Source organism: Dermacentor andersoni, chromosome 6 (assembly GCF_023375885.2).
Source record: "Dermacentor andersoni chromosome 6, qqDerAnde1_hic_scaffold, whole genome shotgun sequence".
In the NCBI taxonomy this organism is placed as follows: Eukaryota; Metazoa; Arthropoda; class Arachnida; order Ixodida; family Ixodidae; genus Dermacentor; species Dermacentor andersoni.
Window position 1 is genome coordinate 79725182 of NC_092819.1, and position 24984 is coordinate 79750165.

At 44.1% G+C, this 24984-nt stretch overlaps 1 long non-coding RNA gene across 1 annotated transcript; it reads right to left on the reverse strand.

Moving 5' to 3' along the window:
- Positions 1–2635: 2635 nt before the first annotated feature.
- Positions 2636–24078, reverse strand: LOC126522452 (uncharacterized). The gene is made up of 4 exons (XR_007597425.3): positions 23943–24078; positions 14098–14179; positions 11667–11747; positions 2636–2864 (listed from the first exon to the last, which is right to left on the reverse strand). It is a non-coding gene; the product is annotated as an uncharacterized lncRNA (long non-coding RNA).
- Between the last annotated feature and the right edge of the window lie 906 nt (positions 24079–24984).

A 24984-nucleotide genomic window follows, 5' to 3' on the forward strand; every position in this document is an offset into this window, starting at 1 on the left:
CCCTGGTGTCGCACCTGAGAAGTGTCACTAAATCACTGAAGTTGACTTCTCCCGGGATCTTAGGCGCTATCAGCGCGCACACAGTGTTCGAAAGTGTCGGCTCCCCAAAGCGTGAGGAGAAGTGCCCGCTTCTTCGCTTCGTCGCTGACGTCGCTCGCCACGAAGTAAAAGTCGAGGCGCTGGATCCACGATTCCCATGATTTGCCCGAGAAAGGCTCGACAGCGCCGTGCATTCGTCTTGTAGCCATGGCCTTCGAAAGCTTATCCGCTTCGCAACTCCTGCCTCATCGCCAGTGCTGCGTACAGGGTCTGGCCCCATCAGTGAAATGAGTGCGCATCGGTTGGTGGCAGAAAATAGACTGCGTTTATTTCCTACAAAAGACGCAGGCGAGAGCTGCATATGTGTTCGAGGGAGCAAACTTCTCGGTCCCTGTCCGGTAGCCGAGACGCTGAGGGCGACGGAGGATTCTCAGAACTCGACTCGGCATGGGGTCGCTTCCCGTTTCTTCCGCGCTGGTGCTTTGTTCAGCCGAGGAGCGGTGGTGCGTCGCTTGTCCGCAACACAAGCACAGCTACAAAAAGTGCGCCGTCGCGCCGTACACAACCGAGCACATAGTGACGCATGTTATCGCAAGATTATGCGGTAGCAGTAAACAAATAAAAAAGCGGCACAGGTAAGACGACTGCACAGTGTTCCAAAGGTTGGTCACCACGTCAACGCCACAACTGCAGCACAGAATGTGACAGCGCAAGAGTCGCGTTTTCACCATGACGCGGAAGCTTCAACCTACATCGACAAAAATATGCCAGTGTCGTCTGCTGTTGGCGATAGTTGCCGACTTCGAACAGTGTTGCTCTGCGCACTGCCGAATGTTTGCCAGCTTTCCACAGACGTCGCGTCCCGAAACCGAAGTGCGGATGCTGGCGTATGCGAACCGTTCGAGCTAATAAAAAAATAACTAACAAAAGAGCAAACGTAATAAAATCCTGGCACGATGCGAAATATTGCTGGTCGCCAGCACACGAGGCTGCCAATTCGCTGATGCATGTTGCCAGTTGCTGGTTACCTATTTGGACATCCATAGGGCGCATGCAATTTTGTGACCGATCACGACGACCGCCCGCTTTTCACGAACCGCCTGCGTGCGGTACGGCGTGCGGCGATGGGCGGCTCAAACGTAAATTGGCCCTAAGAGTTGCGCTCTAAAGAGACAAATGCATGCACTCACATTGAAGTATTAACATGCGAAGGTAGTTCACATTTCAACTGTAAGTTATTAACATTCGAAGTTGACATTCTTGTTCACTGTTTCGAAGAAATGTGCTGATTTAAGTGCAAAATTTGTGCATCAGGCACAACATTACTGAACAAACCACACTTACCGGGATATAGCGATCTGTTCATAACATCCACAACTTGACGCCGCTTTTCAGATATAAATCTTGGAGGCGTAATTATTTAAGTCAGCAGTCCCTTGTGGAACGAGTAATCAAGAAGTCTAAGCTTTCGCCTGCTGCAACGCGAGATAGTTTGTCCTTGCCTAGAAAGACCCTTAAAGTACTGTTCAATAGACCAAAAAAAGCGTAATAGCTAGTTTTGCAACCATTTGCGACACACTAGAAGGGGTTCGTCTATCACCCACTTTAATGAACGGTAGAAATATGCCAGCAAAATTAATCTGCTTGTTAGACTGGAGCGGTTCGCATTTTTTGTTGGAGTAGCCATTATAGAGAAAAAAAGTCAAGAATAAAAAGCTGTTTTAGTGCGAAAGCTGCCTCTCTCCAAAACGACAGCAGAACTTGTAAAGAGACCACAGCGCGCTCAGTTCACAGCTGTTGTCAACTTTTAGGCGGTCTGGTGGGCCCCCGCTCGTATATTAATAGGCGCCTTCCTTTATACGCAGGGGGAAGGGCAAAAATGTACTAAACATCCGGAGTCTCTTTAGCAGAAAAAACAAAAAACAAGAACGCTGTCACCATAGATGGTCTGTAGCTTTTCTGTTCTACATTGGTTTATGTTCCTTGATATCTTTGTAGAAGCTGTGACTTAAAAATTTTTAAAGGGCCTTGTTGCATCTAAAATTCAACTTTTCTTTTGGTACCGTTGCCTTTTAGTGTCGGCTGATCTCTGTGACATGTTGCTATTCGTGTGATTTTTATGATTTGCTAATGACACTTGAGTTGCCGCACATGTTTTTTATGCTTCTCTAGTTTGTTTAACAGATCACTACATTTCTTCTTTCAAAGTTGAATTCTAACTCATTTTGATGTGCCGTTTGTTCTTTTATAAAAATTGTTTCAAATGTTTAAAAAGCTCTTATTATCAGCGAGAGGTTGATAAATCTTATGACTCTCACAATTAATCCAAATGTACTTACACACCACACATAGGCCCTTTGTATCCCTACAAATCTTGTTCCTGATCCTAGCTGTTTGTATTTGTTCAGCCCTATGGTTGGTAACGCTTGATTTGCATGTAGTATTATCGGAGCCTTTTCTCGACACGTTTATGAGTGATTTGCTATTCACCACAGCTTAGTGGGAAACCGAAGAAAATGCCAAAGGAAGCCGGGGATGTATGGAAAAGAGCGAAAGGCATGAGGAAATAAATATATCAGCATTATAAAACAACAAGTTATTATTCCAACTGCTTCTTTCCATAGTTTATTATTCCAACACACATCACGTGCTTTCTTTTCATTCTGGAGAACTTTTGCTTCTTGGTATTTTGCCGTCTTTGTGATATATTGAGCTGAATGAGTGCATGACGTCTAGACTGAATTCCCCTTCAGGCTAGCAACGGTTTAGCTACACCTGTAATTCGTACAAGGACTTTCTGCACAGCACTGCCATGTGCCAAAGCACTGCAAAAGAAAGAAGTCTGCGTAAGGACGTGCTTTCTTTTTTCAATAAATATATTACACATTTCTTTCCTTGGATACTTCTTTCAAAGCTCCAAGTGTAAGAAAGAAAGTCCTGAACAAATAATTGCACAAATAATAGCCTTTATCAGTTACTTACCTCATGAGTAAAACATAACCTTACCGGAAGGTAACTGCAGGCTTCATGAGCATAAGCCTATTGCATTCAGTTTGTAATTGCTTATGCAAGGGATACAATGCTCAATGTGTACTCGCTTAATAGAAAAAGAGCGAACAAGCAATGCGTGAATGTCCAACTATATCCTTGTTTGGATGACAGTTCTATTTATTGGCAGTAGAACGTAAAAAGATGGATTATCTAAAAACCGAGGGTAAAAGTGAAGTTTCACAGGAAACGAAACGGGCAGGTATATAGCATTGCATTAGCCTAATCACGAACGCCCCACTTCATATAGATCATTTATTATATTTTATTGTAGTTTATTTTCTTCACTGTGCGAGTGAATTATGTTAAGGGGTAAATCTGGTCACAGGTACTGGATAAAAAAAAACCAACTTGCTTTTACGTGCAGGTTATATGGAACAAAATACACGCAAAGGGAGTGAGTGTTTCTGAAAGGACGCGTGGCTTTGATGCTGATGCCACATTGACAGAACTGGGATTATATATCCTGCCTGCTCCGAAGAATCAGGTTTGGGTATATCACGTCGTCATCGGGCTAGGCTTGTTGGTTAACTAAGCTAGTCGAAACGGCTGCGGCGAAAGAAATGTTCCTCGTCAACTGCCTAAAAAAATCATTTCTCTGTCACATACGCTGGATCGACGCTGGAACATCGTGTCCGGCAATGGTCAGAGCATCCCCCAAAGTTATAGAGCGTGAATACGACCCCACGACACTAGTCAGTATATCAATAGGGAAATGCGCCGAAGCTTCAATGCAGTTCGTAATTATTCAGTTTTTGAGAGATGATCGGTAGAGATCTTGGGAGAAAATGCTGGCAATCTCCACTCTCACGCAACTTTTTCGCTGGCTTTGTGTCATGTAGCAGTATAATGGAGTGGACCATTGGCTTAATCTAGCGGGGTTTTATGGGACGCCCTCAGAAATAAATTTCATTACCTTGTTTACGCTTAATTCATGGTGCCACTATTATTGCGGTTAGCGCCGCAAGACTCAATAAAAATAATTCATTTAATTCATTCAATGATGCAGTAAGCCCTGTTGCAGGGCTATTACAGGGGTGGAAATACAGTGAAACAACAACACACACTCGATGTTTGTACAGAAAACAAAACCGCTTTTTGAGGAATACAGTACAAAAGGAAACCAACAAAAGGTGGAACGTGCACATATAAAATTAGAACAAGGCAATACAAATAACGAAGTAAGGTCAAGAGTCCAGTAAGTCATTATTTAAGGCCAGAAAATTTTTTAAACAAGGTGAGTGTATTATATGATCTGGTAACTTGTTCCATTCTGCAATGGTTATGGAAAGAAATATTCACACAAAACAATCATTAAGGGCAAGGGGTGTGGAATGAACATAATGTGGCGATGTCGGGAATTTTTGTTAAGCTTACTTTGTGCGTGATCAATTCTTATATGTTGACTTATAATTTGAAAAATGAAAGTCAATCTCTTATAAGAACATTTGGGCTCGAGCAAAGGGAGGTCTGCGAGTTTGCACAATCCTGAAGGGGAATAACAACGGCGGTACTTGTTAAATATAAACCTGGAAGCAAGTCTGTGTATTCTGTAGAATTTTACCTTGTTACTTTGAGCATGTGAATCCTATACTATTTTTGCGTATTCACGAATAGGTCCGAATGACCTTTTATACGCTAAACATTTACTATCACAAGTAGCACTTTTTAATTACTGCTGAGCCGCCAGAGAGACCTATTGGCTTTGGCACATATGTTATCAATATAAGCATTCCAGCGCAGATTGTGGGTGAATGTCATGCCGAGATATTTAAGTTCTTTGACATTTGACATTTGACATTTTAAGTTCTCTGCCAATAGAAAACTGATAATTGAGAATTTTGTTTTTTGAAAAGCTCATACATAAATTTTTATTTCAATTTATTTCCATTTTCCAGGTATCAAACAAATCTTTAATCTTTTTTTTTCAGGTTGGCATTCAGTTCGGCCGGGTCTAAATAAGTTTCGATTTCCTTATATAATGTGCAGTCATCCCAATATAACCTCATTGGTACTGCAAGGTCCCGAGGTATGTCGTTTATAAAAGATAAGAACAAAATAGGCCACAAGACACTCCCCTGAGGAACACCTGAAAGGAAAGGGTGCATGTTAGATTTTGAATTCTCCAATTGGACGCATGGGGGCGGGCCATGAAGGTATGTGAACAGAAGCACTGGGTGATGGAGGCGTTACTGAAAATAGTAGAACATTTTGCAGTAATTTAGAATGCGACACTTTATCGATTGCTTTAGCAAAATTTAAGCTTATGATATCTGTCGGGCCAAGACAAATGATAGTTTGGAAGGGTTGTGTGCTAGTTCTATTACGGGCTAATAGTTAACAGACCTTTAAGAAAACCGTGTTGGTGTAGATATAACAGATTATGGTGTCCAAGGTAAGCCATCATATGGTTAGCAATGATATGTTCAAGTAATTTAGAGCATGTGGAAATTCGAGATACGGGGCAGTAGTTTTTAAGGTCGGAGTAACAACCAGACTTGTGTACGGGTATGATCTGTGCACGCTTCCATTCAGCTGGGAAGCTTTTCGTACTGAAAGATGTTCGAAAAATGAGGCACAAATACTTCGTCACCGAAATAGCATATCTGAACAAAAATTCGTTAGGTATCTGATCAGGTTAAGGACTTCTCTTGATATCGATATGCAACAAAAGCGAACATTGTTTAAATGCGCGAACAAACGGACCACAGAGACAGCATGGGACATGGACCTGCGCCCGTCCTTGTCCCATGCTGTCTCTGCGGTCCGTTTGTTCGCGCAGTTAAACGATGTTCGCTAATATGTACCAACTCGCCCAACAACAAGTTCTTCTAAAATGCAACAAAAGGTTTGGATACAAAACAAAATCAGTTGGGTACCCAAAGAATGCGCACATTTTATCCGCTTGTCCATTATTATTTGTCCCGCCTTGTTGCCTACACATCGAGTTTCCGTAACAATGTTGTCCGATCAGAGCCTTCCTTACTTTTATAATTCGAATGACATTGTTTGTCTCCTTCAGCCGTTCAGAGCCCATCCATCCATCCATCCATCCATCCATCCATCCATCCATCCATCCATCCATCCATCCATCCATCCATCCATCCATCCATCCATCCATCCATCCATCCATCCATCCATCCATCCGTCTGTCCGTCCGTCCTCTTAGGCTGTAGTGTCCCAAGTTGTGTACCTGCGTGGGCAATCAGGCATGTACCTAGGGTCCGGGTGCCGTCGTGGTCGTTACACTGTCATATTTCTAGCATCGTAATCTTACTAGCGTTATGCAGTCACCGTCACGCCTTCTTTCTCGACCTAGTGGTCCAAGTTCTTCAGCAGCTTGGGCCACACGGTTTGGGCTCGGGGTCGTGATGCCGCTATGGTCGTTGCATCGCCGTCGTTTTAGACTTTTTATCTGAGACTCGTCATACCGTCGTCGTCACGTCATCATCACCATACAGTCGTCTTGCATTCGATGGCGTCATGGTCGTTTAATCGCAGTCATTCCAGTTTCCTGATCTGACTCTCATCATGCAGTAGTCGTCATGCCTTCTACTCCGACTCAGTGGTGCAAGTTGTCTAATAGCTTGGGCAACTAGGTATGTATTCGGTATTTTGATGTCATCGTGGTTGTTGCATTGTGGTTATCTTGTTACCTTTGTTATCCAATTATCGTCATGGCGTCGTTAACACGCCATCATCGTCACACAGTCACGGTCATCCCGTCGTTGTCACGCTGCCGTTTTATCATTGTCATCACTTCTATAACGTCATCTCTGTGTCATGCTCTCGTCGTCATCATACCGCCTTTGTCATTTCATCAATGCCTTTATTTCTTCTTCATTTTATTGTAACCCTACTGTCACCATCAAGACCGCTGCGTCCTCATTCCTCTCTCAAGGAGAGACGCTGCGAGACAGCGCTGCATTCTAGCATGCCGACTCTCGTACCTGAGGGGAATACTGCACATTCAAGGTGCAAAAAACTGCAAGGATTAAATCATTCGCTGCAGCTCGGGCCCCCTGCCGCACGGCACGTACGCGAAGCCTGTTTACTGTGCCGGTTCTGGTTGGAAATTGCCTTCACGGAAACTTATTTTGCACTAGTTGGAATGGCTGACAGTCCTACATGTGACGCCTGCGGCTGCGAGGAGAACATTGACCACCTAGTGTGCCAGTGTCCTCAAATTGAAGCACAACGACAATCTATGTCCAACGCATTCAGGAAAGTAGATGTTCGTCATCTAAGTGGACACTCAATACTAGAACACCATCCCAGCCGATCATCGGCTCAGAAGGCCGAATGGCTTGTCGTTGAGCTGCCATTTAACCAACGTCATCATCATCATCATCATCAGCCTGGTTACGCCCACTGCAGGGCAAAGGCCTCTCCCATACTTCTCCAACAACCCCGGTCATGTACTAATTGCGGCCATGCCGTCCCTGCAAACTTCTTAATCTCATCCGCCCACCTAACTTTCTGCCGCCCCCTGCTACGCTTCCCTTCCCTTGGGATCCAGTCCGTAACCCTTAATGACCATCGGTTATCATCCCTCCTCATTACATGTCCTGCCCATGCCCATTTCTTTTTCTTGATTTCAACTAAGATGTCATTAACTCGCGTTTGTTCCCTCACCCAATCTGCTCTTTTCTTATCCCTTAACGTTACACCTATCATTCTTCTTTCCATAGCTCGTTGCGTCGTCCTCAATTTGAGTAGAACCCTTTTCGTAAGCCTCCAGGTTTCTGCCCCGTAGGTGAGTACTGGTAAGACACAGCTATTATACACTTTTCTCTTGAGGGATAATGGCAACCTGCTGTTCATGATCTGAGAATGCCTGCCAAACGCACCCCAGCCCATTCTTATTCTTCTGATTATTTCCGTCTCATGATCCGGATCCGCCGTCACTACCTGCCCTAAGTAGATGTATTCCCTTACGACTTCCAGTGCCTCGCTGCCTATTGTAAATTGCTGTTCTCTTCCGAGACTGTTAAACATTACTTTAGTTTTCTGCAGATTAATTTTTAGACCCACTCTTCTGCTTTGCCTCTCCAGGTCAGTGAGCATGCATTGCAATTGGTCCCCTGAGTTACTAAGCAAGGCAATATCATCAGCGAATCGCAAGTTACTAAGGTATTCTCCATTAATTTTTATCCCCAATTCTTCCCAATCCAGGTCTCTGAATACCTCCTGTAAACACGCTGTGAATAGCATTGGAGAGATCGTATCTCCCTGCCTGACGCCTTTCTTTATTCGGATTTTGTTGCTTTCTTTATGGAGGACTACGGTGGCTGTGGAGCCGCTATAGATATTTTTCAGTATTTTTACATACGGCTCGTCTACACCCTGATTCCTTAATGCCTCCATGACTGCTGAGGTTTCGACAGAATCAAACGCTTTCTCATAATCAATGAAAGCTATATATAAGGGTTGGTTATATTCCGCACATTTCTCTATCACCTGATTGATAGTGTGAATATGATCTATTGTTGAGTAGCCTTTACGGAATCCTGCCTGGTCCTTTGCTTGACAGAAGTCTAAGGTGTTCCTGATTCTATTTGCGATTACCTTAGTAAATATTTTGTAGGCAACGGACAGTAAGCTGATCGGTCTATAATTTTTCAAGTCTTTGGCGTCCCCTTTCTTATGGATTAGGATTATGTTAGCGTTCTTCCAAGATTCCGGTACGCTCGACGTCATGAGGCATTGCGTATACAGGGTGGCCAGTTTCTCTAGAACAATCTGCCCACCATCCTTCAACAAGTCTGCTGTTACCTGATCCTCCCCAGCTGCCTTCCCCCTTTGCATTTCTCCCAAGGCTTTCTTTACTTCTTCCGGCGTTACCTTTGGGACTTCGAATTCCTCTAGACTATTTTCTCTTCCATTATCGTCGTGGGTGCCACTGGTACTGTATAAATCTCTATAGAACTCCTCAGCCACTTGAACTATCTCATCCATATTAGTAATGATATTGCCGGCTTTGTCTCTTAACGCATACATCTGATTCTTGCCAATTCCTAGTTTCTTCTTCACTGTTTTTAGGCTTCCGCCGTTCCTGAGAGCATGTTCAATTCTATCCATATTATACTTCCTTATGTCAGCTGTCTTACGCTTGTTGATTAACTTCGAAAGTTCTGCCAGTTCTATTCTAGCTGTAGGGTTAGAGGCTTTCATACATTGGCGTTTCTTGATCAGATCTTTCGTCGCCTGCGATAGTTTACTGGTATCCTGCCTAATCGAGTTACCACCGACTTCCATTGCACACTTCTTAATGATGCCCACAAGATTGTCGTTCATTGCTTCAACACTAAGGTCCTCTTCCTGAGTTAAAGACGAATACCTGTTCTGTAGCTTGATCTGGAATTCCTCTATTTTCCCTCTTACCGCTAACTCATTGATCGGCTTCTTATGTACCAGTTTCTTCCGTTCCCTCCTCAGGTCTAGGCTAATTCGAGTTCTTACCATCCTGTGGTCACTGCAGCGCACCTTGCCGAGCACGTCCACATCTTGTATGATGCCAGGGTTAGCGCAGAGTATGAGGTCTATTTCATTTCTAGTCTCGCCGTTCGGGCTCCTCCACGTCCACTTTCGGCTATCCCGCTTGCGGAAGAAAGTATTCATTATCCTCATATTATTCTGTTCTGCAAACTCGACTAATAACTCCCCCCTGCTATTCCTAGTGCCTATGCCATATTCCCCCACTGCCTTGTCTCCAGCCTGCTTCTTGCCTACCTTGGCATTAAAGTCGCCCATTAGTATAGTGTATTTGGTTTTCACTCTACCCATCGCCGATTCCACGTCTTCATAGAAGCATTCGACTTCCTGGTCATCATGACTGGATGTAGGGGCGTAGACCTGTACAATCTTCATTTTGTACCTCTTATTAAGTTTAACAACAAGACCTGCCACCCTCTCGTTAATGCTATAGAATTCCTGTATGTTACCAGCTATATTCTTATTAATCAGGAATCCGACTCCTAGTTCTCTTCTTTCCTCTAGGCCGCGGTAGCACAGGACGTGCCCGCTTTTTAGCACTGTATACGCTTCTTTTGGCCTCCTAACTTCACTGAGCCCTATTATATCCCATTTACTGCCCTCTAATTCCTCCAATAGCACTGCTAGACTCGCCTCACTAGATAACGTTCTAGCGTTAAACGTTGCCAGGTTCATATTCCAATGGCGGCCTGTCCGGCATCAACGTCATCACTTCTATATATTTATCCGATTATCGCCATCCCATCGTCTTCGTGCCATTTTGTCAATCCACGGACGTCAGTTCTTGTTCTTCAGTTTATCGTAATCATGCAGGCGCCATTCAATCGTGATTACGCCCCCGTTGTCACGCCGTCATCGTCATTGCATCTTCGTCACAGAGGCGCTATCATGCATCCGTTGTCATACCGTCGTTGTCATGCCATATCGGTCGTTCCATCCGCGTCAATCCCGCTTATTCATTCAGTTCTCGTCATACCGTCATCATCACGCCATCCTCATCGTGCAGTCGTGATACAGCCGGTGATAATTTAAGGCTCAACGTCTCATTCTCGCAAGGTCGTCATCGTTATACGCCTTTGTCATTCCAACAATGTCATTCCTTTTTCATCGTTCCATCTTCACTACGTTAGCGCCATACTTTCGTCGTAATGCCTCCATGTTCATGGACGACCTTGGGAAGCGAATGCCAAAGCGATGAGGGACGACATCGGAGTATGCGACGTATCTCCGAAGCAACTAACGTCCTAGAATTACCACTGCACGTGTCAAGTAAACGTGACCTCCGGAATATGGTCCGTTACTACGTTGCCCGACTCCTATTCGCATCACCGTCGAGACTGACCGTGAGATGAGTTCTAGCGTATATGGTTAATTTTTGTATTTATCGGCACTGCAAGCCTTGTAAGGCTCATACAGGAGTGGACATACAGACAGCACAGGCATGACGCTTTACCATACGTCGTATGCGTCAAGCTCAGAGGCATAAAAATATAGTTAGGGGAGTTGTCCTGTTCGGGGCTCTGCGCAATCAAGGAGATTTGAACACTCGCGACACGGTGCGTGCAAAACAATAAAGCCTCACACTTATGCCGACGTGCTGATTTACAGTGCCATAATACTTTGGCCTAAAGTACAAAACACGAAATTTCGAACTGACGTATTAAAGCGGCGCGATCAATGTGCAGTATTACGTCGTTTGTTGAAGATATCAAGGCTGCATATACAGCGGCCATTCATTATCGCAGGTCTTAGGAATGCGAGAGGCAAATTTTTTAAAGCAACGAACCATGTGAGAAATTTCGCTAACCCGATTATGAGAAGCACATGGGTCTAAAGTGAACATCCACATTATATCATTATTGAAATGAAAACAGATGCATTTAGAGACACCTATGGGATATGTAAAAGCACAGTGGGATGAAGTCACTTGAGCAGATATTCGAAAAATAATAAGAGTCCGAACAACTGAATGTAACAAGTAAAACTATCACTAATTACATTTGGCTACTCCAGCTTACGCAGTAAGAGGATCCAACAAGGTCAACTCACAATTACATCGTATCAGATAGCGAATCATACATTACCGGCTGTCCGGCAATCCGGCATGGCCATGGCTTGGGATTTGTATTGTTCGAAGTAGTGGGCATATGAGCAGATCTGAGCACCTGCGTCGGCGATACCCAAAAAGCGCTAAAGCCTTGCACTGTTGCCGATGTTCAGATTTCCATACAGCTATAAATGCCTGGGTCTAAAGTACAGAACACAGAATTCCGAACTGGCATACGCAAGCGATGTTATCTGGGTGCACTATACGGTTGATCGAGCCTGAGATTAATCAAGAACACAATACAACTGTGTTGAGCGTGATACAAGCGAATCGTAACTGTTGGCTATTAGATTTCTACTTAAGACGAAGCTTTAGCTCGGGCCGAACTCTGGTGCCGCCTATTCAAGTACATATAAAAGGCAGAAACGCTTTTATGAGATAACCGCTGGGCTGATTTTAAAGAACTTTGTTGAATTTTAGACATAAATATAGATTCTAGTGACAGTTGATGCGATATTTCTTATTTAAGACCTCAATTTCACAACAAATATTTAAAAAAATTGGTAAGCTTCAAGAAAGTTAGAAGCAGAAAGTTTACAAATTGCTAGCTCTTCACCAAGAACAGATATCGCAGTTCCGTAAACTGCATAAGATTGAGCATCTAAAGCAGATGTATTTGATACATCAATGTATATTTTATGTGAATTTGCTACATTGTTTACGAGGGTATTACAGAAGTCCTACTCACATATTGTGGGTACATTTCAGAACCATGTATAGCACATAAATATTGTTCGCTTTAGATTGGCTATTGGGTGCAATTTACAGAATTGTGATATCGTTTTTAATTGCGGAGTTACGGAGATATAAACATAATAATATTTTTTTGAAGATTTGCGATGTTGAAAAATGTTTATTAAAATGTTGACAGCGTTACTGGAAAATTCGTTGCAAACAGTCAGTAGATTTTTACCTTTTGCTTTTGAAGGCAACAAACCTCATCAGTGTTGGTGAAGTGGTTGCTGAGAAAAACGATTTCTCTTTTCCCATGTAGTTAGATAGGATGCCCCGAGCTAAAGCTTGCACTTAAACATTGCCACTACCGCAGCTCTGTGGCCAGAAGTTGAGAAAACAATATTGTTTACGTCGCTAACCACGTCTCGGAAATCTCAGCAATACTTGACAGAAAACACTAGAAAGGACAACATCATATGAAAGAAGCACTACAGACAGGGCTGACTCCTTATAAAAAAGTCGCAATTTCGCCGGAAAGGCCAAGCATCGATTGCGATAACAAATTAGTGCTCAACTATACGAAGTAAGGACAGTAGTTTTATCGGGTGTATAAACCTTTAAATATAAGAACACTAACTAAATAACAAGCATGGTGTCAGGCGCGCAGAAGCAAACGTGAACACATCTGTCTCGATCATCGCGGAAACTCGCTGTCAAAACGCTGGTGTGAGGAAACGCGGCAGCTACAGCGAGCGAAGTGACATTCGTGCTCTCTATCGCTTTGACGAAAAGCGACCGGAGAACACACAGCACGCGCAAAGCTACGAGCCGCCGACGCACTCTGCCCCCACCACAGATCACTCTGATACGGCTGGACGACCACACGCAGACGCCGCATGCGCAGTTGCAGCCGGTGTAGAACGCCACCCTCCCTCCTCCCTCACCTGCCCCCGGCTACTCGCGACATTGCGTGCCACGCACATACCTCCTGCCCGCATTCGTCTCTTTCATGCGGGTGAGATTGAGCCACGATCGTCGGCTCCCCCGCACGCCTTCACTCAGACATACAGCCTATGGCGAGCAGCGATGGTGTTATCGCCCTTGGATTTTATACGGAACCTCACGGCGACGGCAACCGCGGAAATGCGCTTGGAGTGCCCATATAATTGCTGTTGCAATAATGAAGCGGCAATCAGCATGTACAAATGAGGAAAGTGCAGATATTTGCCTCGGATATCCTGCTCTTGCTTGTCAGATGCCTGCAGTTTCCCACCCGTGTTTGTCCGTTGTACGTAATTTCTTGAAAACTTCCTTTGCATTATTTAAGTATACTGCTTACAATAAATTTAAGCCCCACATAAGCATCCTCTCACCCTTTTCGCATTTTGCCCGGTGTTTTCTGCCGAAATTAACGTCAGTTAGGGCCGTTACGGCGAGTCGAAGAGCCATCTGAGTGAAAACAGATGTAAGAAAGAAACTGAGGGAAGACGTATGCTGGTGAACAATCCTTTCCGCTTTTCCAGTTGATACGCAGTCGTTTGATAAGAAGAGTGGAATCACAACAATCATTTTTACAGACGCATTTGTCAGACCATAGGGTACAGCGGCAGCGCAGCGCATTACGAAGCGCTGACGAAGAACAGCACACATATATGAGGTGCTTTATAGCACTTAATCTAGTAAAGAAACAGGCGATAGGAAAAGAGAGATAAATACAAGAAACACACACAGACCTTCTCAGCTAACACTGGGGCGATGACAACAGTGATCACGAGTCCAACAAATGTGCGGCTTATAGTCGCCATATTCTCTTACCTGCATAAAAAAGGACCCCGGATAACGATTATAATAATATAAAGCTAATACAAAGGCGAAAATTATGAGGCTTATTACGAGTACGTAAGCAGACTTGAAGGAAGCCATCAACTAGAGCCAAAGTTGTCTTCATTAAGTTCAGTAATATGATTGTTCATTCCTAAAGTTCTACTTTTAATTGCTTTATAGTGAAAAAGAATGTAAGAATGGTCGGTCGATAGCTTTGGAGGAGACCATAGGTTGGTGAAGCATTGATAGTGTATATAAATTACATTGCAATATTTTGCGTTTGAATATCACATATCGCTTAACGTTGCGGTATGTTGGTCATGAATAAACGCTTACGTCACTACAGCGAACATATTTGAGAACATATGTCACGATAATCGTTAGCACTACTGGCGTATGTGGAAGCCTTCCTTATAATCGTACGATCTTATAGCGCCTTCTCAATCGAAGGGTTGTAGAGTGCCACAAAGACAAGCAATGCAAGACAACATCATTACTGGATTCGTATCTAACTGCTCTTGAAAGTTGAGTTTTACCAACGCAAATAGATGGGACAAATAGGAACACGAATTGCATTCATAGGTACGGCTAGATATTTGGAACAATGTATTACCGCGGCAGCGTGCGTGGATGTTTGGAAGATATCTCTAATCATGCCTAAACTATCGCTGGAATATCAGCTTATAGTGTCAAAGCAGGATAAATAGTTGCGTGTTACATAAATCTTCTTAAGAAAATTATGTTTGGTTATGGCAAAGTGAGGATGTCAAAGGGTTTGGCTATGACGCAGTGTCAGGGAAAACGTACTAAAATATACGGTATGAACCTTAATGATGGTCCCAGAATGTGCGCATATTTGACACCCAATATTTGTTCAGTTCAAATTCCACAGGTACCTTAGTTGTCCACAAGAAGAGCCTAAAGTTACTTATCAAGAAAGAGATTAGGCGAGGAGCCACAATCTCTTCAATGCCTTTCACTGGATGCTTAGAAGAGGTCGACCTATTAGACTGGGAAGGTTTATGAGTGAAGATCAATGACGAATATCGCAGCAAACTTTGGTGTACAGATGATATTGTCCTGTTCCGCAACACTCTGGACGAATTACAGCAAATGATTGAGGACCTCAACTGAGAAAGTGTGAGAGTGGGGTTGAAGAACAATTTACTGAAGAGAAAGATAATTTTCAATAGCCTGGCAAAGGAACAACAATTCAGGATCACCAGTCCACCTATATAGTGTGCACAGCAGTACGTTTACCTAGGTAGATTACTCACTGGGGCCCTGCTCTTGAGACTTAAATTTAGAGAAGAATAAAAATGGGCTGGAGTGCATGCGGCAGGAATCCCCAAAGCCTGACTGGTAGTCTACCATTGTCATTGAAAGAAAAGTGTGCAACCGTTGCATATGGGGCAGAAACTTGGAGGTTGACAAAGGGGCTCGAGAACAAGTCAAGGACGGCGCAAAGAGTGATCGAACAAAAAATGTTAGGCGTAATGTTAAGAGACAGGAAGGGAGTGGTGTGGATCAGAGAACAAATGGGAATAGCAGTTATTCTCGTTGACGTTAAGAGAAAAAAATCGAGCTGCACAAGTAAAGTAATGTGTATAGAAGCGATGGACCATGAAAGTTTGAGACCATGGGATTTGATCGCACGACCTCGCGGTTAGCAGCGCAGCGCCAAAGCCAGTAAGCAACCACGGCGGATGAATGGTTTTAGAACGCATGGCACTTTGCTTCGAGCAACTTAACATAATGGCCTGCATCAAGTTCGCTACACAGCTTAAAGAGCATAAATACTAGCTAAAGCCTTTGTTACCGAATACTACGAATTTTGCTAATTGCATGGAAAGTATATCTAGGATGCAGATCACCTGGACGAAGTCTACAGGCGAATAAAAAAATTGGCAGCCTCACCTTGAGTTTCGCACTTCGGAAGTCAGATGAAGGTTTAGCGTTTCGCTCGACCACATCGCACGGTATTCTAATAACAGGTGAAGGAGACATACTGCGGCGCAGCACGCGAGACAACATCAGGAGCAGCACCTTGGAAGATAGCAGCCGTGCAACGATACTAACGCCATGAAAAAGCGATGGTGTTGCAAGCGTCGCTCCTCGATGGTGCACGTGATGAGACTGAAGGAAAATTTTGCGCAGAAACTCCACTGAAGTTGTCTAAGTATGCGTAAGCATTGTGCCACTTGGTCATTTTCGCGCAGCCTGGTTTCATTATTAGTATTGTCAAACGTGATCAGACAACTGTAAATCCTTATCAACCCTTGTCAGCATTATCGTAGTAGATCCGACTTTTATCATCCCTTAATTGTCCTTATCAACCTTATCAGAATTACCGACCATTATAAGCACTCATGGCTCTTTAGCAGCCTATCCATCCGCGTCAAACCATTATCAACTGTGATGAGACACATTTAGCCTCTCATCACTTCTTGTCGTCCTTATCAACTCGCTGAGTGCTTTTTCACTGCATAGATACTCCTGAATTTGTTGCAGTCGGCATTTCTGTGAGTCCGGTAACAGAAGAATCATCGAAACGTTAGAGCATACCTCGTTAACAATGATTTATTCTGCTGCAAGAATGGGACTCTTGACTACAAGGAAAACAAAACGGCAAAAGGTGCAGATGCTTGGCCAATAAAAAAGACTACATCCTCAATACTTGCAGTGCACTGTTATGAGCTACGATCGTTTCTTGTTCAGGTCCATCGTTTTGTTATGTTAACAAACAAAGCCCGCAGAAACTTATGTGTGATCAGCTTTCCTGTTGTTTACAAGATGGCTTACGTTCATTGTGGTCGCCTTGCTGTCCTAGTGTTACCTCACTAGAAACGCCTTCACAGAGCTCTGGGGTGCGTTGTCTACATGTAATATGTACTTTCCTGTTAGCGAAGCTACTGACTACTGAAGTTTATTGGTTTTTGTTGCAGCATGGATATGTGGGGGGCACAGACGACCTAAGGTCGCTATATGCCATGAGGAATAAGCTCTGAAAATGCGACCTGCGTCGATTTGTGTTATGTGAGATCGTTTGTGCTTTTGTACACCGTATATCACTCGCAAACACTTCATTAAAATTATGTGGGTGCCACCTTCTTGCTGCTCCAGGTTGAAGTGATCTTGATCTAGCTGGTTACTTCCGGAGCTTCACGTGATTGTTGGTAGCTAGAAAAAATCACCAGAACAGGTTCAGGTGTAAGTTTCCTTAACTTGCTTCCTTAAAAATATTACCTAAAACCGAACAGAGCGGCCAATCATAGCAGCATCGTGACACGCATACCTGTTTGTGCCTTTCAACCTGTCCTCGCCAAGGTGGCTTTTGCTGGGTTTCGCTGGCGCCGTGGTTTGTGTGGTTCTACCACTGCCATGATTGGCTCTGGTATTTTTGTAATGGCAATGTCGGTGAGCTGTGAGGTTTCTGATGGTGGCACAGAAACGCCTGTACAATGCCATGCTGCTGGAGATGCTAAGCGTTATCGATGACTTCGAGAGTGGTTGCTTCAATAAAACGGTTGCTACTTTAGCGGAATTACTGTATTTTTTGCAGCTATCTGTTATGCTGCTAGCTCCAGTCAGCGGATGCGTGCAAGCAGAAACTTTGCAAGAGCAAAGCTTTTAATGAGGTCTGCTACACATGTTATATGCTGTTGGCAAAGAAGTATCTAGCCCTCTTAGAGGAACATCTTGTGTACCCATGATAATCTCTCGGAAGATGGAATCCCTGGTAAACGGAATTTATTTGCCCTTTCCCTTGGGGTTTCGTGTAAGACGAGTCTACTGTAATGTATAATTTGCATGCATGGTAACTGTCGCAGAAACTAGACGAGACAGCTGCGTTCGATGCCAACGAAATAAAGATTCTTCTTTTTTCATTGCTTTCTTAAGCGCGCGCCTCTGGAGCCCACTGTCTTGTTTCTCTTCTTGTCCGCTCCCATGAGTTTCAACAGCTTCCGGCCGCGAAAAGCTTTCTTCTCATCATTGGAAGCAGCCTCCAAGTGTGTAAAAATGTTGTACTGGTTTCCGAACGAGTCTTCTTTTCGTTTTTAAGAGACAGAAGCGCGGCCTCGCGTCGACTCCAGAATATACTTCAATGACATTAGTCAGATTTCCAGAAGGATCTAGGAGTGCGTGCGCCGATCAAAACGATATTTCCTTGGTTCACCGTCATTACTTGCTTTCTTGCGTCATACTGCTCTCTCATTTCTTTCAGATATTCCCTGTTCCTTCTCTTCCAGCAATCTTTCGTGATTTTTTGCTGATTTCTCCACATTTCTTCTATGCTGACATTTTTTTTACCTTCGGTTATGTCTTTAATCCTATGCTTTCCACCTATTATATCAGCCGGCACAACAGGTAGAGGCTTATCCGGTTCGCTGTGTACATGTGTGAACAGTCTGTTATTAAGGATAGGTTCAACTTTAGTTGTTATTGTTTGCATTTCTTCTCTTAATAACAGTTTTTTTCGAATAACATTCCTCCTTGCTGGTTTCATGCTTCGTACCATCCTTTCATAAAAGCCTCCCCACCAAGGAGCTCTTTCTGCGATGTACTTCTATTTGATTTGATCTCCTTGGCTTGCTCTTTTGGAGATTTCTTCCTGTAGCTGTTTAATCATACGATTGATGTCTCTGTTGGCCTTCTTGAAAGTCCTTGCGTTGTCACTGTAAATGGTGCAACATAACCCTCGTCTCACTGTAAATCTTCTGAATGCATGTAAGAATGTTTCTGAGGAATCGAAATTTGACATCCGACACTTCCTTGAACGCACAGAACCGGCGGATGTGTACTTTCGAGATCCCAAGGGCCTCCTGGCGCTTCGAGACTTTTTATTCTCACCTACCCTGTCGATAATCAATGTGACGTTGGAGACCGCGGCTTCTTCTGTACCTTCAACTGCATGAATGGTGGGCTTTTCTACAATGGTGACGACGGGTGGAGCTGTGGTGAGCCGCGTCTGATGTCCTTGGAAGCTCTCTTGGCCGAATGCACCATCCTCGTTTCCACCGAGGTAGTCTTCAAGAATAACTGTTTCTTCAATAGATACCACGTTTTCTTTCCATGGAAGTCTGACAGAATATCACTTCTCTTCAAATTTCAAGTGCCTCTTGAAGTGCTGAATCACTTCCTCTTGTTTATTGGTTTCTTTCTAGGAACTTTATGCCTAGAGGTTCAATATCCCAGAAATGTCTGAGTTCTGTCTGTATTTCATGGTTATCCACGTTGACGTCAAGTACCATTACGGTTGACTTCTTCATTATTGTTGCTGATATCTTAGCTTGACCTTGTACTGTCCAGCCGAATATGGTTTCTGCTGCTGTCAACCTTTCTTCTAGTCTTCGGATCCTACGTGTCATTACTTGCCAATATTGGTCTGATCCAATAAGTAGTCCGATTTCCATGCATGATGTGCTTCTACATATACCGACAGCCAGCTTAAATTCGTCCTCTTCACATTTCTTTAGCAGTGATAAAGGCAGGAATGGTAGTCTTTCTTTTGAAATTATGTCTATCTCCAGTGCTTCCAATAAGACTTCTTCACTACTGTAGGCACTCTTCAGTTTAACTTCAACCGAATTCATGGCTCTTTCATTTTGACCTCCTCCGAATGAGCCTATCGTGAGTCATTCTTTTCTTTAACTTTACAGTCAAGTTTCTCAGATAGGCTTTTCAGTATGAATGATCTTTGGCTGCCAGTATCCAGCAGAACACGACAATAACATGACTGACTTCTACCTTCTGCTAATGCAACTGCAGTCTGCAGAAAAACACTTGATGAGAGGTTCATAAAATGGCAAGTAGATGTTTTCTCTTCCTGATTTTCAATTTCACCAGGAGTAGATGCCGTACACTGTGCTGTCAGTTCTTTGCTTCGGTACATAGACGTCGCATGCCATTTTTGACATATCTTGCACCTAATGTTTGGTTTACATATTTTAGCAGTGTGGCGAGGCCTGGTACAACGGAAACATCTGTTTGCCTGTTTGAGCTTCATTTTCTTATCTTCATAAGGCATCGTTTTCCCGCAATCATCAGTATAATGAGTAGTATTCTCGTAAAATATGCAAAACGTTGCAGCTGTACTTTGAAAATTAACAGTTCTTGTCTGCTGCTTACTCTCCATTCTGTTGCCGTAGCTTTCTCTCCTTTCTGTTGACAATTCCTCTCTGCACTCTACCTGATCTTCTATGTATTTCATCAAGCGCCTAAGAGTATCTTCTTGACGTAAAGCCACGTTCTGATCTTGTGCTGGAGATCTACTGATCCCTTCTCTTTGTTTTAACTGGAATCCAATGTACAGATCCACTGGCAAAGCTCTTTTCAGGATCGGAAGCAACATCGATGCATAGGACTCGCTTTTCAATCCTAAGGATTCAAATCCACGTATGTGCAATTGCACCTTTTGTGACAGCTTTCTTAAACCGTCATGGTCATTACAGCTTGCTACTGTATTCAAGTTAGTTAATTCTTTCATATGCATTTCTACCAGCACGTCATCTTTTCCGTACTTCTGCTTGAGTAGATCAATGGCATTCCCATAGTTACTGTCGGAAAACTGTAGTCCCTCCACGGCAGCTGCCACTTTTCCGGTTAGTGATGACAGAAGGTACGTAAATTTCTGATTTTCGTTCATTCAAGTCGGTTCTTTCGTGTACAGCTGTTTCAAATTGCCGCCGAAATCTCTGCCATTTCATTTTATCGCCGTGAAACTTCATTATTTCCAGCTTTGGTAGCTTCACTGTTGCTGCTTGCTGCGATTGACTAGCTTCGTCTTTAAAGTTGGGTTGCTCCGTCACTGTTTCCCGTATTTCTTGTCGAGAAAGGTACGCGTTGATGCTGTGCTGAGCACTTATTACCTTTAACTCGTACTCAGTGGTTTTCGCAAATTCCGAGTCAGCTGTTTCGGGTGTTATGAACTGTTCCAACTGCTCGTCTGCTTTCTTTAGCGAGTCTGCAATACCTTTGATCTGTCTGGCTATCAGCGACATCGCTGCAGGGTCCTGATTTTCCTCCAGTTTCTTTTCAGCATCGCTCACTAAGTTGGTTATTTGTATCCTCAGCGTTTTTGGCTTTTTCAAAATCACTTCTCTGTTCTTCTTGACTAACTGAGGAAACTGCTGGCCGCTTACAGATTCTAGCGGCGAGCCATCATCTGAGTCTTGATCGCCCTCCGTGTCCGTGCCGCTCCTTGCTGTCCATGTCCCGCCTCGCTGCCGCTGGTTCGCCTTCGGGCCTCCTCCTCGTCCGTCTTCTGTGGCCAGTCCGTCGTCCTGGTAGTTCGCGGCCAGTCGGAAGAGGAGTAGCCGCAATCCTGGTCACGGCACCATGTCGCAGAAACGAGACGAGACAGCTGCGTTCGATGCCAATGAAATGAAGCTTCTACTTTTTTTATTGCTTTCTTAAGCGCGCGCCTTTGGAGTCCGCCGTCTTCTTTCTCTTCTTGTCCGCTCGCATGAGTTTCAAGAGTAACGTTCCGTAGGCATTTCCGTAGTTCTGTTACAAATAAGAATGCTTAGTGTGGAAAGGTATCTGAGTAAAAGAGGCACTAAGTATAACGTGCATATAAACAACTTATTGACCTAAATAGCAGCTTTCTAAAACGTGTACTTGTTGTTTAATAAATGAGCACTGATATTAACGTAGGCTACTGTAGTGAAGGCTGTCTTAACACACAATCGAGAAGTTGTTACAACCCATTGCCCCATACATATGCATGCACACATCAAAAACACACTCGGGTAGCTCAATGGCTATGGCGATGCGCTAATGTGTTCGAAGTCGCGGGTTCAATGGGAATAATATACAGAAACGTCCATGTACTTTGATTTGGGCGCTCGGCAAAAAACCGCAGCTGGTCAAAATTAATATGTAGTTCCCTACAATGGCGTGCCTCATAATCCGGTCGTAGGTATGGCACATAAAACCCCGAATTTAATTTTTAATTTAGCACCGATACAGGAAACACACTTTGTAAAAAAAATTAGAAAGAGAGAGGGAGAGAAATAAATCTGAGTCAGGACCCGATTCACTCTAGGTGGGAGGATTCCATATTCCAGGAACACTCTGGCTTGGGCTGCCTCCCTGGCCCGGGCGACGAGACTGCGTTGGGCGTCCAGGTCGTCAGAGGAAAGCTTGGCCTCCCACGTTTCAGTGGTGCTATAGATCTGCGGTGAGTTTGGACGCTCTTCTTTTATCTATGTGGCGTCCTTATTTGGAGTCGCCTTGCGGATCTTGTGAGGTGTGGCCTGTGGGTGTGTCTCGCAGTGGGCAATCCTGGACCATGTGTTGCAGGGTGTCTAGGACGTTGCAGCAGGTGCACGTGCACGAGTACTGCAGAGGATATATTCTGTGCATGATTATTATTCCGTGTATGCAGGTGTTTGTCTGTAGGCGGTGGAGGATGACTTCTTGCTCTTTGCTGAGGTTCATGTGTGGTGAAGGGCAGGTTCTTGTGCTGAGTCGGTGGTGTTGCAGAAGCTCCGAGTAGTTTAGGGCGATGTCATCAACGTTCGTGGCCAGGCTCGTGTGGGATGGCAGGAAAGCCCGCCCGGTGTGCCCGTGTTCCGCCTCATTTCCTGTCATGCCCTGATGGCCTGGAATCCAGTTGATGTCGGGGTCGGGGAGCGGGGCGCTTGCGATGTGATTTCGAAATGGCTGGAGTGCGGTTTCTGATATGCGTCCTTTTTGATAGTTGCGCGCGGCTGCTTTGAAGTCTGTTAGGATTACTGCTACTTCAGGGCAAGTTGTTAATGCCAGAGCGATTGCCGTTTCGTCTGCACTGTCCGCAGTAAACAAGACAAACAAAGTGGGCGAAGTAACCCCTTATGCGCCCACGGTATCTAAAAGAAGTGGATGCCTAATGCGCAGTAAAAGCATTGCTACAGCCATAACCCATCAATGTAATTTCTGAAGTATCCTGATATCAAACACTCATATAGATATAGTTAAGAAGAATCTACGAATAAAATGTTAGATTGCTGCCTACAACGAAATCCCGTAGGACTACCAAAGTACATTTGTGTTCGGCGGGTATTGACCATGGACCAGGCATCTATGTAATAGCGAAGTTATGTCTGGTCGAGTGGACATGACGTACTGTGGAAATGGGCTCGCACCTGGTCTTGTTCATATTGATAAACAAATGATCTACAGAAGTGTCTGCGGTGTCACAGCAGGTTCAGCTTGAGATTACCTCCGCGCAATGTAAAAAAGCGAGATGTGTAGGTGGCGCAATGTCGCAAAGCGAGTAGAAGGGTATCGAAACTACGATCAACTTTTATGTTTATGCAATATTGTAGAGCAGAGTCTACTAGACGCAACAATGGCGCTTTGGCTTGCTTGTTGAATTGGCACTTTTCCAGACAGCGTCCTACGTAGCTTACGGAGAACGCTTTCTTTATCAATTTGAAAAAAAAAAAAAAACATCTGATTGATCATCACATGCAGGGAGTGAGCATCAGCCACGTTTCAGTCAGCTGGCTACCTTGCTTCCATTTACACCAATGTGACGGGGGATCAAACTCATGCCCGCAAAATACTTCCCGTTCAGCAATATTAAGCAAGTCACTTCGAGCTGCCTAAACTACCTCTTTTTTGGGACCACTCCGACGAACAAAAAAAGAAAGAACATGTTGAGACTGGTGAGCGTACACTCCCAATTATAGTCCTAAGGCAAATCAGTATTATTAAGCTGCACACATGCATGCGCTTAATGAATTAAAATGAGGCGAGAGTGACAAACCTGTTCAAACGGGTGCAGTGATAATCGCCAGCAGCTGCACGTCTAGAACGTATTCGTGGACGATAAAAGCAAAATGGACCTGACGTTATAAATGCACCATTAGCAACGTCACTTCCTCAAACGCCCCCCCAAAAAGGGAAGAAAGCAATTGTTTTCAAGTTTTGATCCGCACCAACATTTTAAGCGAACCCGAAGCAAAAGAAACAAAGCGCGTCGACAAGTGTGTATTTTTCTTTGCGAATAAAGCAAGCTGCGTATAGGCTGAGCAAAACAAGTTATATTTTACGATGCTCGCTTTTATGGCCATTTATCCGCGTGTGTTTTGTTTGAATTATTCAAGAGTGCGCTGATGGGATGCACAGTTTTTTGTCAAAAGAAAAGAAAGACGAGAACGCCAGGCGATTTCTTTCCCGCAAGAAATTAGGCGAATGATATTTCCCTCGCCAGACATATAGCTTAGCCTTCGTAGCGGTCACGAAAAAAGTGAATAACGAATTCACCACATTTGATTCGCAAAATAATTTTTTGCAGCCAGAAAGTGATGACGTGACATGTTTTCTGTGCTTCCTGTGCGCCTTTCAATGAGCACGTGTTTCTACAGATATGGGCATCTCGCAACTATTTTGCTGGCGTATCGCTACAGGGCGGCACACTTCCCGCTCTTGTTGTAGACGCTGTTGTGAGAGGGCAGGAGAGGGGCAGCAAGTATGTGCGCCTTCTTGAGAACAGAAAATTTGGCGACTTCTTAACGCATAACTGCTGAAAACTGCACTGTAGAAGAGCTGAAAACACTGCGCTAAAACAGGACTATGATGAAAACTCAGAGTGCGACACAGCGCTTTGCACGAACTGAAAATTTTGTTGCACCGAAGCGAGTATGCATGCACCAAGAACCAACGCATGCTGCAAAAGCGAAATCACCTCGTGGACGCACGTAAGCGACACTAGTGGGAATATGGCGATGAATATGGCAGATCATTGCTGCCAAAGCCCGCCGAGGTGGTGAGAGCTTGAAGAAAAGGAAAAAATTGTCGTCCAGCGG